General features: G+C 44.1%; 1 protein-coding gene across 2 annotated transcripts in view; it reads right to left on the bottom strand.

The window, feature by feature from the left end:
• The window catches only part of LOC139355625 (CUB and Sushi multiple domains 1), a 2,038,620-nt gene that overhangs the window by 321,459 nt on the left and 1,704,623 nt on the right, over positions 1 to 12,538 (bottom strand). The gene's annotated exons all lie outside the window — the stretch shown is intronic.

The following is a 12,538-nucleotide window of genomic DNA, read 5'->3' as shown; positions in this document are numbered from 1 at the left end:
TGTGAGGCTGTGCTAGGATTTTATTCTAATGTAAGTGAGAAGCTGAAGAGGTTTTTTTCTCAAAGCAGGGCCCTAGCTTTTACATTTCCTTCTGCCAGCATGGCCTTTCTTTAGCCCAACTTGGATGCAGTCGCACCCTCTGCACAGTCCTTTAGACTAGGGTCTTGCTTGGTGGAGACCCGGGTGACGCAGTAGCTCGGCGGGGTAAGAGAAACGCCGACTGAGATCAGCCTCTCCATCTCCTCGGAGGCCACAGCAGGTAATTCAGCACTTGGCCATGGAGATGGGTCCAGTTTTGATGTGTTATTTTTAGATGTCTGCAAGATGTTCAAACGAACTTATCTACTTGGCATCTTAGAGGTTCATGAGGCAGATGTGAGCTGGAAATAGAGAGCTTTGAAGTTATTGCCTTATGAATCCACATCCATGCCTGGAGGAGAAATTAATTTGCAAAGAGAGAGTATGCGCAGAAAGCAGACCTGATATCCTGAGACCAACCCCCCAGGACACCTGCCTCTCAAGGGCAAGCAGAAGACAAGAGGCAAAATCGCAGCCAGGGAGTCAGGAGGCTCCCAGGGATGATCACGAAAACCTAGAGGAAAGAGGGCTGTAAGGCAGAAAGGCAGCAGCACCACAGTTCTCCAAGGGGCCGTTTAAGAGGATCACCTGGCCAGGCCCAGTGGCTCACGCTTGTAATCCCAGCACTATGGGAGACCGAGACGGGCAGATCACCTGAGACCAGGAGATTGAGACCAGCCTGGCCAACACGGCGAAACCCCATCTCTACTAAAAATACAAAAATTAGCCAGGCGTGGTGGTGGGTGCCTATAATCCCAGCTACTTGGGAGGCTGAGGCAGGAGAATTGCTTGAACCCGGCAGGCAGAGGTTGCAGTGAGCCAAGATCATCCATTGTATTCCAGCCTGGTGACGGACACTCCATCTCAATTAAAAAAAAAAAAAAAAAAAAAAAGCTAGGCATGGTGGCGGGCATCTGTACTCCCAGCTACTCAGGAGGCTGAGGCAGGCGAATTGCTCGAACCCAGGAGGCAGAGGTTGCAGTGAGCTGAGATTACACCACTGCACTCCAGCCTGGGTGATAGAGTGAGACCCTGTCAAAACAAACAAACAAAACAAAACAAAACAAAAAAACAGGACCACCCTCAGGTGAATTGGTTGAGGTGCATGGTATTTATGACAGCGACAAGTGCAGTAATTACAGAGTGATGAGTGTAGAAATACAAGACCAGGTGGGTTGTGGAATAATTTAGAGGTCAAGAAATGCAGACAGCAAGCACAGACTAAGGTATAAAATTTTGTTATAAAAGGAGAAGACAAACAAGCTGACACTCAAATGTGAACGATGGTAGTTTTATGTATTACTTTTAAATGTCAGAGACTTGAGCATATTCAAATTCTAGAAGTAAGGAGCCAGAGAGAGCGAAGGGTGAAAATCAGGAGGGAAAGAGGCTCCCACTGAGAGGTCACCCCCGCGGCAGCCAGCAGGAACGTCTGTGGGAGGACCACCACTGCCTGGGAAAGCGGGCGAAATTCTCAGGTAACAGGACTGAGAAAGAGTGGCTCGCTGCTAGCTTGCATGACTCTTGGAAGGAAATGAAGGGAAATACCCTGATATCTTTGCCTCTCACGAGGCGTGACATCCCACTGGGTCATATCCCACAAGATCATCTGTATGTAAGAGGTCTTGATGCATTGGATGATTTGAGGAAAGAGGGGAGGATTTGAAATACGAAGCTGCATTGGAGCAAGGGTTTGCTAGAAAAATAAATGGTGGCAGTTGAGCAATTGCGTGGTTGGTAGCCATGCAGGTACAGTGGTAAACAAGCTGCCACGTATAAGGTTTCCTCAGGAGCTCTCCAGAGTCCAGAGGAGAGAATCCGGGCAGATGCTGGGCCAGCGAGCTCCCAGGACAAGGGCACACAACACATTGGTCAGAGACTGGATTTTGAGGATGGAACTGCCGCTGATAGGGAAGAAATGTGTTCCAGCAAAAGCAAAGCGCCCATGTAAAGTGAGGAGGCAGGGATGGAAAGAGAAGCAGCAGTATAGAATAATGGGCTGACGTCTGATGTTTTGGGTTTCCCGGTGGGGCGGAGCACACTGCATGCTTCCCACAGCAGCTCATGGGAGTGGAGCTGGGAGACCAAAGGGTACAGAGGCAGGGGCTGAGGTCACCCAGCTGGGCCAAGCATCGATGGGATGTGCAGGGCCCTGGCAGGGGCCATAGGGTCCTGCACAGAGTCCTAACTCACTGGGGTGGGAGATCAAAGAGCAGCAGACGGCACAGCCTCAGAGATAAGGATTATACCAGAGGGGAACAGGATTCCGTGAAGCCAGGGTCATTGCCCTGTGTGGGCTCAGTTGCCTCTGTCTGCCCTTCCTGGAAGTTTTATGAGGGACGGGCCAATCTTTGCCTCCCACAGCATTGATCTCCAACGCCCACGGGGTACTCAGGGCATAATAGGAAGAGACAGGATATTTGTGGGTGGATGAGTGAATTGATACGTGAATGAATGAATGAATGAATGAGTGAATAATGGATGGTAAGTTTTTACTTCAAAACGATTACACCAGCGCCGTCATGCACACAATGAGGCCAGGGCGACTTTGTCCCATCAAGGTGTGGTCAGATGGTTCCTCTCAATGTTTGTCTGGGTGAGCGGCATTTTCTACGTTCTCATTACTGAAGCAATTTGTTTCCGAATAACATGTGTGTAAAGACATCATGATAATCCAGTGAATTAAATGTGGACCATTTCTTTCTCCATGAGGTAATGTTGTCCACCTCTGCCTACCTACTCCTGTGTTGACTGGGGGTTTGAGACTTATCAGAAAATTTTATGCCCAAGGTCCTGGGGAACAGTGAGGCCTGAAATGACTGTTGCCTGAGGTATGAACAAACACCCTCCCAATGTGAGCTGGATTCATGACAGCAGAAAGGTGGCCATAAGTGATATTCTAGCTAGTATTTTTGTATAGAAAGAAGCTGAAATTCTATTGAGTAATAAGTATTAAAGCTCCATCCTCAAGAATAGGAGAAGTGCCATTTTACATGTCTTGATTCTCTCCTTCGATTCATAATCAGTCTTGCTAATATTAGAGAAAATGCATCACAGCTAAAATCCTGTCATACCCCAGAATACAAGACTTAGAACTTCAGCTAAACCAGCGTCTTAGTTTCAATCAATTCAACACGTGTTCTTCACATCTGTGTCATGGACCAGGTGTCCACGGTTTGGAAAGCTGGATGCAGCTCTCTTTGGGCCTACGCTGTTCACAATCTATGATCTTAAGTGGTCAACCATAAAAACGTATGGCCACTTCTCTACCAGTCCCATGAGGAAGATGCTGAGAGCAGAGGGGAGCGATGGCTCCAGCTACACTTGTCTTGTGCTGCCCTTGCATAGAAACTCAGGCCGTCAACCACATAGGTTTACAGCTTGTTCTCTCCCACAAAACAGTCCCAGCCTGTTCTGCCACGGGCAGCACCAAAGGCCTCTCCTATAATAAACAGCAAATGATGTTTTAAAATGAAAATGTACCTATTATCTTTCAATAAAGTAAATTAGGGAGAGGTGTCATGTAGCTGTTACGTTACTACCATTATTTACGGAGCAATCAATCTCGCAAAACCTGAGAATGCAACATGGTTGCAGAGCCATTTTTCCCTGGGACTGGGGGGGCTGACAGTGCCACGCTGAGCGTTTGTTTAACCCCCAGGGTAAAGGTCAGCTTTGTGTGCTGAACTCCATTTTCGTGAGTTTTATGCATGATTAAACGGTAATTAAGCTTTAATGAAAAGTGTTAGGCTGATTACAATTAACATAATTGCAGTAGTCAGTTCATGTCCTTCTGTTTTACACGCTGTGCAGCGCTGGCAGGACAGTGGCCCTTTAATGGGGTTTGGATATCTCATGAGCCTCCAAAGCTCATTTTTCTAGTGGAGAAAATTTAGTCTTCCAGTAAAGTGAAGGTAAATGCACATACAGGGAATTTTGGGACACAACCCTACTTCATGGATGACCGTCAAATGCACATAGATGACATGAAGCATGGAAGATGAGCAAGGACTTTCTCTATCCTCTTTTTTTTTTGAGATGGAGTCTCGCTCTGTTGTCCAGGTTGAAGTGCAGTAGTGCCGTCTCAGCTCACTGAAACCTCTGACTCCCGGGTTCAAGCGATTCTCCCGCCTCAGCCTCCCAAGTAGCTAGGATTAGAGGCACATGCCACCACGCCTGGCTAATTTCTTAATTTTTTTATTTTTAGTAGAGACGGGGTATCACCATGTTGGCCAGGCTGGACTCGAACTCCTGACCTCGTGATCCGCCTGCCTTGGCCTCCCAAAGTCCTGGGATTACAGGTGTGAGCCACCGTGCCTGGCCTTTCCATCCTCCTACTAGACAGTTGTTCCTGCCCCAAGATTATTTTAAAGCCATGAAAAAAAAAAAAAAAGATCAGTTTTAACGAAGAAAATTCACCAGGTGATAGATTAAAAACTGTGGTTACTTAAAAAATGATCGTTGAACTTTATAAAACTATTCTGCCCGATTTCAAACTGGTATCAAAATTTTAAGTAATCTCGAGTAAAATAACTTTATCAAGAATTATAACACTTAACAGGTCAACACAGATGCAGCCATTTTATCAAATAGGTATAATGTATTGTTTACTAACCAAAGCAAGTCTACAGTATCAAGTACTTCTGGTAATAAACATTATACAAAAACCATTTACTTTAAACTATTTATCAACACTGGATATAAAATAATCCAGAGGGGAAAGAATTTTTTGCTATTTGTATTAGTCTGTTTTCATGCTGCTGGTAAAGACATACCCGAGACTGGGTAATTTATAAAGAAAAGAGTTTTAATTGACTCACAGTTCCACATGGCTGGGGAGGACTCACGATTATGGCAGAAGGCAAGAAAGGGCAAGTCACATCTTACATGGTAGCAGGGAAGAGAGAGCTTGTGTAGGGAAACTCCCATTTATAAAACCGTCAGATCTCATGAGACTTATTCACTATCATGAGAACAGTACAAGAAAGACCTGCTCCCATGATTCGATTACCTCCCACTGGGTCCCTCCCATGACACGTGGGAATTGTGGGAGCTACAATTCAAGATGAGATTTGGGTGGGGACATAGCCACACCATATCATTATTGAAACTGCAGTTACACATTTATCATTAAAGTCCTCACTATGAAAAATTTTGAATTAAGTTAAACTCAGTTACAATTTGCAGTTGTAACTCAGTTACATTTTGTTTACAGTAGATGAAGAGGTATTCGTTATGCAATCAAAGTCATATTAACATTTTCAATATTTATGCACGTGGAAAATTTTCAAGCATATCTAATTAGCAAACACTTGTTGAGTATTGATTATATATCATGTTCTAGGAAAACAAAGACCGTCTGCCCTCAAGTAACTTAATCTACTCTTTTAATAAAATGGTAACCCACAATGGGCTAAGCACTATTATAGAAGTATAAACATTGTGTTTGGGAACTGGAAGTGACAACGTGATTGGCTTTGCTAAAGAAACCTTCAAACGTGAGAAGCGCACACTGGAGTTTCTTGTACAACAAGGTGGGGAAGGCCAGTCCAGTGTGTAACAGGAACACACACCCAAGCTGAGAGAGGCTAGCATCTGAGTACAGGTTTCTATAGGCTTTGCCAGAGTGGAGGATGGTGATTGAGGACGATGTTGAAAACTGCTTGGGGGAAGTTTTCAAAGAGGGTTTTGTGGCCTTTATTTTTGGCAGTGGGGAGAATGAGAAATCACTCTGGCTGAGATGAGAGGACAGTGGAGAGTTCTGAGCAGAAGTGAGGTGTTGCCAGAGTTGCCACTGAAAAGGTTCACCTGGGTGCCTGTGCTCAGCTGGGCCAGAAAGTACGCAGGTGCAGGAAGAAGAAAGCCCGTGAGCAAGGCAGGCGGCTCAGACCCCCAGCCACATAGACCAAGGCGGCAGGGCAAGGTTGGGAGAATTTGATTTTGGATCTATTTTGAATAGGGACCCCGCTGAATGCATTGTTGGATTCTCTGTGTGTTGTGAGATCTAGAGAGGTCTAAAAATGGCTCCAAATGTTTCATCCTGAGCCACTGGCAGGATGGAGTCAACTTTACCGAAACAGGGAAGACGACAAGGGGACCAGGACTGGGAAAGGCATGAAGAAGGGCCGTGGTTGAGTTTCAGGTGTTGAGTTGCATCTCTGCAGCAAAGCAGAGATGTCAAGAAGGCAGGTGGATGCTCAGGGGAGAAGGCTGGGAGGCTGACTGGTGTTTCCTAAGGAGTACCAGAATTGGGTATTGATTAACTAGTAATGGGATTGGGGGGATGGATTATATCCAAAGGTTACATTAAACCACACGGAATTGCCAACATTTCCATCACTTCTTACCTACAAAAATGACAATTGTATACAGTTCAAATTGGTACACATGGAAAACTGAGTAAAAGAAAAGTAAGGAAGTGTCATTTCTGTAGAAACTTTCACGGGTATCTTAATGTTTGTTGCTTCTTAAAAAATATATGGATAGAAAAGAAAGGAGACCCAAGGACAAGCCCTCCTGGTGTCTGATCTTTAGAGTTTCAAGGGAAGAAAGATGTGAATCAGCAAAGAGCCAATGACAGAGTGGCCCTTGGAATAAGGAGGAACAAGAGAGAATGATAAGATGAAAAACAATTGAAGACAGTGTTTCAAGAAGAAAGAGTCAAATAAGTGTTTAAAAAGCTCCAACGTAACATGGAATTACAAGATAGAGAGGTAGTGCAACCCTGATGTTAAATTCTTGTTTAAAATGTACTTTCAAACTGTGCTTGGGAAAAATATGCTAATTCAAATGTCTTCAAGAAAACAAATATTCAGATGACTGTTTTCTCTCCAATAATTTAATCACACCTCTAATGCTTATTTCACATGTTATTGACATAGAATCAAGTAAAAATAGCCTACCAAGAAATCTAATTTAATACAATTGAATAAATGTCATTTTTGCTTGGCAACAATGGCCACGCTTAAAACATCAATCATATAAGGAAAACATTTCTTTTTGAGTTCTATTTATGAATGTTTAAAATCATAACTAATTCCAATGTTTTAGATTATAAAATTAGCATGGTTTATGAATCACAACACAATCTAATTTATAGGTAAAGTTCCTCATTGTTTTTGGTACCAGGTTCATAAAGACAAATAAATGAGAGATTTCCATCCTCCCACCTACAAAAGAGCAGTGACGGCCTCTTGGGTATGATGGACAGGCTCTTTTGCACTTCGTGAAGAGTTTCCCACCTTTGGCTTGGAAAGACACCAGCTTGATGTAGTTTCATAGCTGGATTCCCCAGTGAGGGGAGGAAGGTGGGTGGAGCGAAGGGGACAAAACAGCCCCATTTCTCCTGCAATGAAGCAGGGTTCCTGGGTCGGTTTCTTAATTATGACTGAGGGGTTATAGGAATCTTCTTTTCTAAAACTAGAAAACCAGGATATGCGATTTACACTCCAGGTGTAGGAGTCAAATGTTTATCAGGTGTAGGAGTCAAATGTTTATCAGGTTCTCAGGGAGATGGAGACTGGTGCCCCATTCTCAATGGTTCCCAGAAGTGGCAAGCTACCTTTTGTGGAGAGTGGCTGAATGACTGGCTTTGGGGTGGTCAGACCAGGGTCTTCGTGTTCTAGCCCAACATCCTTAGAGAGAACCACATGAGATGAATTACTGTGACTGTCCAGACCAGTGGCCCCCAAATGAGAGCAAGAGGGAATATAACGACTAGGGCAGAGGTAGAACCAAGTCCCTCTCTGTACTCACCTCACTGAATCATCCTGCAATTCCCTGGCCATCCAACACTGGCAGCAGGTTTTAAAAATGAGTGGTATTTGACTTCCTGTCAACTCAAATGCATGGGAGCTAGAACTGGATACGATTTGTCTTAGGAAAATGACTTATTTTACAGCCATGATTGTAGCACACTCATGGCCATTTCATACGCTTGCCAAGGTCCTTTACAGAACTGTATTATTTAAAATCCCATATGACACATATGACACACTCCCAGTGGGATAATTTGAGAGTTTCTTGCCTAAGGTTGGGTTTGGAAATTCTAGGAAGAAGGGATTGTGTTAGTCTCCTCTCATGCAGCTAATAAAGACATCCCTGAGACTGGGTGATTTATAAAGGAAAGAGGTTTAATTAACTCACAGTTCAGCACAGCTGGGGAGGCCTCAGGAAACTTACAGTCATGGAGGAAGGTGAAAGGGAAGCAAAGCGCCTTCCTCACAGGGTGGCAGAAAGGAGAAGCGCAAGCAGGAGAAATGCCAGACACTTATAAAACCAACGGATCTCATGAGACTCTCTTATTGTCATGAGGACAGCATGGGGGCAACTGCCCTCATGATCCAACCACCTCCACCCGGTCCCACCCTTGACACATAGGCATTATGGGCATTACAATTCAAGGTGAGATTTGGGTGGGGACACAGAACCAAACCGTATCAGGAAGGTTACTTGGAATTAGTACAGAAATCTGGAAAGAGGTGGTAAATGCGGCAGCTTGAGCAAAGCAGTCCGTGTGGATCATGGGGTACAGCGGACTCCGGGGTACCTGAAGAGAGGGATACGAGGCCTCTGTGCCCTGACATGCCCTCCTACCCCAGCTCTTCACCCTTGCTGGAGCTCCTTATTGGAAGAACCCAATACAGGTTTGCCTTGAGAGCCACAGAGTAGTTAAAGGAGGAGAAAATAGTAGATTTGGGGGCCAAAGGGAAAATAAATGACATCCAGGGTGGAATTCTGGAAGACAGATGTGTCCTTAGAAATTGATACTCTATCCTCATTTCATAAATAAAGTAAAAAGAACTGAGACAAAAGGTCAGTCTCAAAGCATTAGAGGTCAAGATAGAAACTCACATTTCCAGAGTTATAGTCTAGACTATGCTTTTTAAATGTTGTACCACTCTAAGTTTTTATATCTTGTTTTTCCTTTCAATAAACTTCTAAAGACAATCTTGCAGAAACTCCTTCATTTAAATGCCTCAGAGTCAAAGTTATATTCTAGCTCCTAAGTGAGTATTTCTCAAAATTTATACCAGAATTGGGATTAATTAACTAATGACAGGGCTGGAGGGATGGATCCTATCCAAGTGTTACGTTAAACCATGTGAAATAGCCAGCATTCAATCATTTTTTGCACACAAAAATGACAATTTCATATGATTCAAATTAGTACACATGGAAAACTGAGTAAAATAAAAGTAAGCAAATATCACTTCTGTAGAAACTTTTATGGTGTCTTCATGTTTATTTCTTCCTAAACATTCATATATTAATTAATTATATGAGAAGAAACATGTCCATGATCCTCAAATAATTATAATAAAGGGTCTTTTTTTTTTTTAACCCAAGTTAGAAAGATGTTCTCTGAAGAGAGAATCATGAAGAACATATAGAAAAAAAGAAGTGATGACCAGGTTTCAACAGTCATTGTTAAAACAGGAAGATTTTAAAAGGCCAGGAATATGGCCGGGCGCGGTGGCTCAAGCCTGTAATCCCAGCACTTTGGGAGGCCGAGACGGGCGGATCACGAGGTCAGGAGATCGAGACCATCCTGGCTAACACAATGAAACCCCGTCTCTACTAAAAATACAAAAAAATTAGCCGGGCGAGGTGGCGGGCGCCTGTAGTCCCAGCTACTCGGGAGGCTGAGGCAGGAGAATGGCGTAAACCCGGAGGCGGAGCTTGCAGTGAGCCGAGATAGCGCCACTGCACTCCAGCCTGGGCGACAGAGCGAGACTCCGTCTCAAAAAAAAAAAAACAAAAAACAAAACAAAACAAAAAAACCGCCAGGAATAAAACGAAGTGCATTCTTTCCACACAATCCAGGAACCCTCTTCTCAGATATCTAGTCAGGTGAACTGAAAACGTATGTCCATACAAAAACCTGCACACAGATTGTTTATAGTTAGCTTTAGGCATAATTGCCAAAATTTTAAAGCAACCCAGATGTCCTTCAATAAGAAGATGGGTAAACAGGCTGGGCAAGGTGGCTCACGCCTGTAATCCCAGCACTTGGGAGCAGGTGGATCACCTGAGGTAAGGAGTTTGACACCAGCCTGGCCAACATGATGAAACTCTGTCTCTGCTAAAAATATAAAAATTAGCCAGGTGTGGTGGTGCATGCTTGTAATCCCAGTTGCTCGGGAGGCTGAGGAAGGAGAATCCCTGGAACCCAGGAGGTAGAGGCTTCAGTGAGTCAAGATTTTGCCACTGCACTCCAGCCTGGGTGACAAAGCAAGACTCCATCTCAAGGAAAAAAATAAAAAGGGTAAATAAACTGTGGTATAACCAGTCAACAGAATATTATTCGGTGATAAAAAGAAATGGTCCACAGAGCCATGAAAAGACCTAGAGCTTGAAAGTATCTTACTAAGTGAAAGAAGACAACGTGAAAGACCACACGCTGCATGATTCTAACTCTATGACTTTCTGGAAAAGACAAAACTGTGGAGACAGTGAAAAGAGTGATTGCCAGGAATTAGGAGGAAGGGAGAGATGAATAGGCAGAACACAGGGGATTGTTAGGGCAGGGAAATGACTCTATGTGAGGCTATGACTACAGACGCATTTTTCCAAACTTATTGATGTGGTTTGGATCTGTGTCCCCACCCATGTTGAACTGTAATCCCCAGTGTTGGAGGTGGCGCCTGGAGGGGGTGACTGGATCATGGGGGTGGTTTCTAATGGTTTAGCACCATCCCCCAGTGCTGTCTCGTGATAGAGTTCTCACGAGATCTGGTTGTTTAAAAGCATGTAGCACCTCCCGCTTCACTCTCTCTTCCCCCTTCTCCAGTCATGGAAGATGTGTCTGTTTCCCCCTCCCCTTCCGCCAGGATTGTAAATTTCCTGAGACCTTCCCAGCCGTGCCTTCTGTACAGCCTGCTGAGCTGTGACTCAATTAAACCTCTTTTTTTGATAAATTACCCAGTCTCAGATAGTTCTTTACAGCAATATGAAAATGGACTAATATACCCATGGAATGCAGAATACCAAAAGTGAGCCCAGAGAAAACTGTGGCTATCGGCTGATAATGATGGGCCAGGGCAGGTTCATTGATTGCAACAAATGGACCGCTCTGTGGGGATGCTGACAGTGGAGGAGGCTGTGTGCTGTGGACAGAGAGCACGTGAGAACTCTGTGCCTTCCACTCCATCTTACTGCGAGCCCAAAACTACTCTAAAAAAATAAAACCTGTTGAAAAAAATGCCTGGAAAATACAGAATGGAAAGAAGAGGAGAAAGAACATAATCTCATACCTTTCTCAACTTTTTTGTTTTGCCAAATAAGGCCAATGAATCACAAATCTACCATCTGCTCTTGCCACCATTTCAAAAGATTAAGAAAATTTTATATCACAACGAAAAGCAAGAGTGACATAATTTTGGAGTAAAGGACTTTTTTTTTTCCTCCAAGGCAGGAGAGCTGGAACACTCTTAATTTCATATTTTTGTGAAGGACCAGTGAAAATTTTACCGTGTACAAGTACTATTCCACAGGCACATGTTTGCAAGTTACCGCTTCGGAGCACAGTGAAACCAGAGGTAAAAAATTGTGCAGACTATAACCTCGATTTTATTAGCAACCTTTTAAAGCATTAAATTGACCGAAGTCAATTTTTTTTTTTTTTTTTTTTTTTTTTGGAGACGGAGTCTCGCTGTGTCTCCCAGGCTGGAGTGCAGTGGCGTGATCTCGGCTCACTGCAAGCTCCGCCTCCCGGGTTCATGCCATTCTCCTGCCTCAGCCTCCCGAGTAGCTGAGACTACAGGCGCCCGCCACCACGCCCGGCTAGTTTTTTGTATTTTTAGTAGAGACGGGGTTTCACCGTGTTAGCCAGGATAGTCTCGATCTCCTGACCTCGTGATCCACCCACCTCGGCCTCCCAAAGTGCTGGGATTACAGGCTTGAGCCACCGCGCCCGGCCCCGAAGTCAATTTTCTTATATAAATCCTAAATATGACTTGCCAGTGATCTGCCAAGAAATAAATTGAATCTGAACGTGTTTGTGTGCAAATTCTACTTGTTTTATGATGACGGCTGACCTTGTGTGCCACCCAATTATATAGCATCTCTCCACGGTGCCATCCGGAGGGCAATAAAAGGCTGAACTGCCACAGAATATCTCCATTCCTTCCTTCTTCGGAAACCTTTCATCAAAAATGGGCTAGACAGCAAAGATGGGAATTATCATTAGGAGATAATAGTCCATGTGTGCAAATATGGTTTCACACTAGTAATTCAGCAGAGGTTCCTCTGTCATATTAGCTTCTTGAAACTTTATCCCTAAGGTGGAAAAAAATTCAAGGACCGTCCTGCACCGGGAAGTTGCGAGTAGAGAATCAAAGCATGTTTGATTAGCAGGTTGTTTGCACACAGACTTCATTACATAAACAAGGAGTCAGACTGAGGCATACAGAGAACCTGGAATCGGGGCTGGGTTAGGGGAACCCTGAAGACAGGCTTT

Source organism: Macaca nemestrina, chromosome 8 (genome assembly GCF_043159975.1).
Source record: "Macaca nemestrina isolate mMacNem1 chromosome 8, mMacNem.hap1, whole genome shotgun sequence".
Taxonomy (NCBI): Eukaryota; Metazoa; Chordata; class Mammalia; order Primates; family Cercopithecidae; genus Macaca; species Macaca nemestrina.
The sequence above is the reverse complement of the archived record's forward strand: the minus strand, read 5'-3'. Positions and strand labels throughout refer to the sequence as shown.